The sequence below is a fragment of the Mobula birostris genome, chromosome 20 (genome assembly GCF_030028105.1).
Source record: "Mobula birostris isolate sMobBir1 chromosome 20, sMobBir1.hap1, whole genome shotgun sequence".
NCBI classification, from domain to species: Eukaryota; Metazoa; Chordata; class Chondrichthyes; order Myliobatiformes; family Myliobatidae; genus Mobula; species Mobula birostris.
This window is the reverse complement of record NC_092389.1, coordinates 3,415,104-3,422,778: the sequence shown is the minus strand read 5'-3', so window position 1 is coordinate 3,422,778 and position 7,675 is coordinate 3,415,104. Positions and strand designations below refer to the sequence as shown.

At 40.2% G+C, this 7,675-nt stretch overlaps 1 long non-coding RNA gene across 1 annotated transcript; it reads left to right on the top strand.

The window, feature by feature from the left end:
* Positions 1–1,189: 1,189 nt before the first annotated feature.
* LOC140185432 (uncharacterized) lies at positions 1,190–6,937 on the top strand. Its single transcript, XR_011882634.1, has 3 exons — positions 1,190–1,315; positions 3,259–3,476; positions 5,809–6,937. It is a non-coding gene; the product is annotated as an uncharacterized lncRNA (long non-coding RNA).
* Positions 6,938–7,675: the final 738 nt, after the last annotated feature.

The window sequence follows — 7,675 nt, the reverse complement described above, 5'->3', positions numbered from 1 at the left end:
ATTTAAACTTTGTAGTTTAATTTATCGAAATTACTTTTTTAAGCTTTCTTTGAGTGATCCATTTTTTTTTACTTTGGAAAAATAGGTATTAATTATTTTTTGGATTTATTTAAAGAAGATAGATTGATGTCTTTTGAACAATTAGTTGATAAATATTCTCTTTCATACTCACACTTTTTACAATACCTTCAAGTTAGACATTTCTTACAAAAATATTTGAGTAATTTTCCTTACATATTGGATGCTGACCTGTTAGATACTATTATGAGTATGAACCCTTCGATCAAGGGTTCTATTGGAAAAATTTGTAATTTATTATTACAATGGGATAAGCGTCCTTTAGTTTAGATTAAACAAAATTGGGAAAAGGAACTCAATTTGACTTTTATGACGGAGGATTGGACGCGGATCCTGAGGCTGGTTAACTCTTCTTCGATCTGTGCTAGTCATTCGCTGATTCAATTTAAAATTGTACATCATTACCATTTGACGAAGGAGAGATTGTCTAAAATATTCCCTAATGTTGATAGTGTGATAGATGTAAAACTGAGACAGCTACACTGACCCACATGTTTTGGTCCTGTTCTATACTGGAGCAGTTCTGGAAGTCAGTCTTTTCAACAATTTCTAAAGCACTTAAAATTAATTTACAACCTAACAAATTAACTGTGCTTTTTGGAATAATTCCTCAAAATATCTGTGGTATTTCTGTTTCTGACCAACATGTTATTGCATTTGTTACATTGATAGCTAGGAGGGCCATTTTGTTGAATTGGAAGGATACATCAGCTCCCACTTTGTCACAATGATTCTCTCAAGTGATGCTATGTCTTAGTTTGGAGAAAATTAGAAGTCGAGCCTTTATTTGATTTTGAGAAAAGATGGGGTTCATTTGCTTGTTATTATCATTTGAGTTAATTAATAGATTTCCTCCATGATCTAATTGTAAATTTTCAGTATTTTCTTTTCTTGCTGGCGGTTTGATGTTTATCTTTAGAAGCTTTTTGTATGACGCACGGCTCCGGGGTTGAACACCTAATCGGTTTTTTCCCCCACTTTTTCTGCTTAGTAGGGTTTTTTTACTATCACCAAAATTTTTCAATCCTTAAAATAATGTTTTTTTTTCCTTGAGATATTGTAAGTGTTGTTTACTTCGATGTACTCGTGTTATTTTTGAATAAAATAATAAGAAAAAGATTTGAAAGACAGTATGGCAAAGACCTACAAGAAAAAAAAACTGGATAAAGACGAGATTCTGCAGATGCTGGGAACCCAAAGTCAACACACACACACGACGCTGGCAGTGTCTATGGAGGTAAATGAACAGGCCGAGACCCTTCATCAGAACTGGAAAGGAAAGGGTAAGAGGCCAGAATTAGAAGGTGGTGGGGGGCAGGGGGCAAGGAGTACAAGCTGCCAGGTGATAGGTGAAACCAGGTGAAGAGAAAGAGAAATGGTGGTATGAAGTAAGAAGCTGAGGTGCTATGTGGAAGAGGTAAAAGTACTGAAGGAGGAATCTGATGGGAAAGGAGAGTGGACCATGGGAGAAAGGGAAGGAAGAGGGGCACCAGGGGAAGGTGGTAGGCAGGTGAGAAGAGAAGCAAAACAGTAAGAGGGGAGCCAGAATGGGGAATGGGAAAAAAAAAGAGAGAAGGGGGAGTAATTACTGGAAATGAGAGAAATTGATGTTTATGCTATCAGGCTGGAGGCTATCCAGACAATATATGAGGCATTGCTCTTCTCATTGTGATCATAGACAAGGCCATGAACCAACATGTCACAACGGGAATTCAAAGTAGAATTGAAATGGGTGGTCCCCTGGAAATCCTGCCTTTTGAGGCAGACGGAGTGAAGATGCTAAACAAAGCTGTGTGAGGAGATGTGAAGTGAGTCTTAATCACTGGCATTATCTTTACTGGAGCATGGATGGCAAAGAGGTATTCTACATATCATATTCATATTTCCTTATTGACATAGGTCCTCATCAATCTCCCCTCCCCCTCGCTACAGAGCAATTCTGTACTACCATTCCCTTGTTCTCCCCACTTTCCCATCAATACCTCACATTTCCTATCATTCTCCTACACATCAGAAGCAATTTACAGTGACCAATTAACCTACCAATCCAAAGTCCTTTAGGATGCACCCAGGGGAAACCCACGAGGTCAAAGGGAGAATCTTCTAAACATGTGATGAAACTCAGGCAGTCGTGGAGAGTATGAAACTCAACACAGTGGAACTGAGGGAGCACTCTATAAACTGCAGCACCCAGTTTAATAGAGGTTTCTACTACTTAAAAAAGGTCATTAAGTACATTAAAAAGGAATATTATTTCTATATGGAAAATTGTTGATAATAGAGCACCATTCATTTAATACAGTCACTAATCAAGCTATCATAGAAAACAGACAAAGGCCCTTCAGTCCCACTGACCCATGCATGAGTATGGCCCATATCAAACTAAACCTTTCCAACCCATGAGCCTGTCCAAGTGCCCTTGAAGTGTTATTAATGTACCTGCCTCAAACACTTCTGGCAGCCTATTCAGTATATCCACAACCCTCTGGGAGAAAAAGTTGCCCCTCAGATTTCTATTAAACCTCATGCCTCACTCCTTAAACCTGTACCACCAAGTTCTTGATTCCCCAACCCAGGGAAGAGACTATATATACAACCTGTCTATAACCCGCTTGGTGTTTTGCATAGACAGAGCATGGACACACAGGCCAGAGTGGAGATTAGAATGGGGTGAGGAAGAAATCTGGTAAACATTCAGAGCAGAAGTGGGAAGAAAATATGAACAAGCAAGAAAAATAGGATAAGTTGTGTCCTTGCCTATTGATCTGCTTCCTCAGTTCTTTGAAGACCCTACACGGAGGTGGTGGTGAGACTTTCCATCTCAGCTTCTTCAGTTAACTATAAACACAAGAGATTCTGCAGATGCTGGAAATCCAGCATAACACATACAAAATGCTGGAGGAACTCTGCAGATGAGGAATAAACAGTTGACATTTCAGGCAGAAACCTTTCATCAGTGTTAACTACTGTCATTGCAAGCCAAGCAGCTATCCATGCCTCAGCAAAGCCACTCTGGTTGGTTTCCTGACGTGTTAAAAATACGTCTGCTCATTGGAATTCTTTGTTCATGCAACTATATTCACTTTGTTCCTGGTACTACATCCCCTAAAGTACTTGAGCATGTGTTCAATTAGTTTGTTTTAGTACCTTTATTAATGACCTTTGCTTTCTTCACTACAGGATCCACTACCTGCTGAGTTCTCTAGGTCTGAACACTATGTGCCAATTATAAAATATGCTCTCTGGGACCAACTATTTACCAGCTCTCTGACCTGTGATGGATTTTTGTTGAACACACTGAGCATTAAGTACAGATCTATTGTTCACCCTATGGGTCAATGTCAGCACCTGAGGCCAACTTGAAGCCAGTTCCTTAGAAAGCTCAGGCCAGCTCTGGGGTACATTCCTTATACACTCTCTTGCTCTGCATCTTGTCAGACTTGAATCAACATCCAAAGATTAACCTCCTTACTTAGTAACACACACTAAATGCTGGAGGAGCTCAGGAGGTCAGGCAGCATCTATGGAGATGAATAAGCAGTTGATGTTTCAGGCTGAGATCCTTAATCAGGACTGGAAAGGAAAGGGGAAAAAGCTGGAATAAGGTGGTGGGGCAGGAAGAATTACAAACTGACAGGTGATAGGCAAGTCAAGCATAATATTCACTCATATTTTTGCACTTCTCATAAGTTCTGACAACAGTTGGTCCGCTGAATCTGCCAGCTCCCCATCACTCACATTTTCCCAATTATTTTCCCTGCACCCCTATTCTGTCCCATAAACTCATCAAGTCCCCCATTCGCCTTACTGTCACCAATCTACACTTGGCATAATTTACAGTGGCCAGTTTATTTTTATCTTATTTGGATATACAGAGCAGAATGGGCCCTTGCAGCCACAGCGACCCACCTACTTAACCCTAGCCTAGTCACAGGACAATTTACAATGACCAATTAACATATGAGGCTAACATATGAGGAGCGTTTGTCGGCTCTTGGATTGTATTCATTGGAATATAGAAGAATGAGAGGGGATCTCACAGAAACGTTTCGAATGTTGAAAGGGTTGGACAGAGTAGATGTGGAAAGGTTGTTTCCCTTGGTGGGTGAGTCCAGGACAAGAGACCATAGTCTTAGAATTAGAGGGTATCCAGTTAAAACAGAGATGAAGAGAAATTTTTTTAGCCAGAGGGTCGTGGATTTGTGGAATTCATTGCCACATACAGCTGTGGAGGCCCGATCATTGAGGGTGTTTAAGGAGGAGATTGATAGGTATCTGATTAGTCAGGGTATCAAGGGATACGGGGTAAAAAACGGAAATTGGAACTAGATGGGTGAATATCTTCATCACGAAGGATGATTGTATTTCTTACTTTAATGGCTAGAAGGTCTATTTTGTTGAATTGGAAAGAGATTAACCCTCCTAATATATTTCATTGGTTTTCACAAACTATGGTGTGTTTGAATTTGGAGAAAATTAGAAGTGCAGTTTATGACCCTTCTATTAAGTTTGGAAAAACTTGGAGGCCATTCATTCAGCATTTTCATTTGATGTAATTTGATCATTTCCAAACTTGTTTTATCTCTCTGTACTGTTGTTGGAGGGGAATGGAGTCATCGACACTAAGGTTTTCTTCTTTTCCATTTTAAGTTGTTAGTTTTGCCCAAGTCTTTTAGTTTAGTTGGTTAATTTTGTTTTTCTTTGGGGATGGGGTTTGCTTTTTTTTTGTTTTGTTTTTTTCTCTTTTTCATGATTTTTTTTTCCAGTTTTTTTTTTGCTTTGTATTATCCGTTGTTAGTTCTACATGATTGGGAGCTTTGTTAATTTACACTATTTGATTTTACAATTACTTTTCTTAAGTGTAACAATATATCTCCTACTATTTGTATTATTGCTATGTTTTGTTTCTATATTTTGAAATTAATAAAAAGATTGAAAAAGAAAGGAACTAGATGGGTGAATAGTTTAGTTCATGGGGGAGCTGCAGAGCAGACTTGATGGGCCGAATGGCCTACTTCTGTTCCTTTGTCTTGTGAAACCTACTAACCAGTACATCTTTGTACTGTGGGAGGACACCTACGTGCTCACAGGAAGACGTACAAATTTCCTTCAGAGGACGTCGGAATCGAACTCCAAACTATGACACCCAAGCTGTAGTAGCATCACAGTAACTACTATGGCACCCTCTATAAAATCTTCTGAACGTGTGGTGAAACTCAGGTAGTCGTGGAGAGTATGAAACTCCACACAGATCTGAGATCAGTTTTGAAGGTGGGTTCCTGGTAGTTGTGAGTTAGCAAAATTAACTATTGCACCATTGCGTCACCATGGAAAAGTGTTTAGCACAATTGCCATTTGTTAAGACCAAGTCAGATTATCCTGGATACAGAACTAACCTGGGACAGCTGAATGGCATGATTCCCACACCACCAGGATCAGGAACTGCTCCTTCCTGCAACTATTGTGTTGGCACAGTAAGTGTGGCAACACTTGCGGCTGCCCCAAGCACATCCTTCTCAGACTGTGTTGGTCATTGATGCAAATGGCACATTTCACCATTATGTTTTAATGTTTCGATGTACATGTGAGAAATAAAACTAATCTTTAGACTTTTTTGCACTAATTTCTTGCTTTGCAAAGTCAATTTTCCTTAACACACTTGTATAATTAATCTTCTGTGTGTTGTCTGAATCAATGTGCTTGTAATGCTGAAAGCAATTTTTTTTACAGGTACCTTGCTGTAGTTGCACTGTGTATATGACAATAAACTCTACTTGATTTGTGCACAGTCAAGGATCTGCTGACTCATGACTGTGCTGCAACACACAGTTCGAACCACATCATCAAGTTCGCCAATGACACGACCATGGTGGGTCTCATCAGCAAGAACAATGAGTCAGCATACAGAGAGGAGGTACAGCGGCTAACGGACTGGTGCAGAGCCAACAACCTGTCTCTGAATGTGAACAAAACAAAAGAGCTGGTTATTGACTTCAGGAGGACAAGGAACGACCACTCTCCACTGAACATCAATGACTCCTCCGTAGAGATCGTTAAGAGCACCAAATTTCTTGGTGTTCACCTGGCACAGAATCTCACCTGGTCCCTCAACACCAGCTCCATAGCAAAGAAAGCCCAGCAGCGTCTCTACTTTCTGCGAAAGCTGAGAAAGGTCCATCTCCCCGCCCCCCATCCTCACCACATTCTACAGAGGTTGTATTGAGAGCATCCTGAGCAGCTGCATCACTGCCTGGTTCGGAAATTGCACCGTCCCGGATCGCAAGACCCTGCAGCAGATAGTGAGGTCAGCTGAGAAGATCATCAGAGTCTCTCTTCCCGCCATTACAGACATTTACACCACACGCTGCATCTGCAAATCAAACAGCATTATGAAGGACTCCATGCACCCCTCATACAAACTCTTCTCCCTCCTGCCATCTGGCAAAAGGCACCAAAGTATTTGGGCTCTCACAACCAGACTATGGAACAGTTTCTTCCCCCAATCCATCAGACTCCTCAATACCCAGAGCCTGGACTGACACCAACCTATTATACCCTCTACTGTGTATATTGTCTTGTTTATTAATTATTGTAACACCTGCACTGTTTTGTGCACTTTATGCAGTCCTGGGTAGGTCTGTAGTCTAGTGGTTATTGTGTTGTTTTACGTAGTTCAGTGTAGTTTTTATATTGTTTTATGTAGCACCATGGTCCTGGAAAACATTGTCTCATTTTTACTATGTTCTGTACCGGCAGTTATGGTCAAAATGATAATAAAAAGTGACCTGACTTGACATGACTTACTTTGACTTACCAATAAACAATATGAATTTACTGGAATAGGATGACAATAGCAGTTAACACTAGCCGGCTGGTGGTGTAGTGGCATCAGCACTGAACTTCAAGGCAGATGGTCGTGAGTTCAAACCCAGCCGGGTCCCAACCCGGGCAGCAGCAGTATCTGTACAGAAGAAAAGCTCTTGCCATGAAAACCCTATGGTCACAAAGACTTGGACTTGACTAAATGACTGAACAATAAAGTAGTTAACATATGCTGTTAACACTCTCCTTTTTGCCTTAGCAACTTAAATTTTCAGTTGAAGATAAAAACAGCCATTGAGGATCAAAGTGGAAAGTTTTATTTTTCCACCATTAGATCTCTGCTCCAACAATACACAATTTTCACTTTCATTCCATTTGTTTTAAGAATTATTTTGTAAACTTTCAAAATACACATGATGACTCCTGATTAATCACATTGGTCAATGGGATACACAGGTGAGTGGCAAGAGAGGATGTGTGGCAGTTTAATTCTATCATATTGAAACCAAAAGATGATGCATCCTTTTAGAACATCGAACATTTGAGGCCCTTTGGGCCACAATGCTGTGTCAACATTTTAACCTACTCTAAGATCAATTTAACACTTCCCTCGCACAAACCTATCATCAACATGCCTATCTAAGAGTCTCTTAAATGTCTCCATGTCTACCTCTAACACCCTGCCAGGCAGTACATTCCACGCACCAACCACTCTGTGTAAATAACATTCCTCCAATCACCATAAAATTATGCCCCTCATATTAGCCATTTCCAT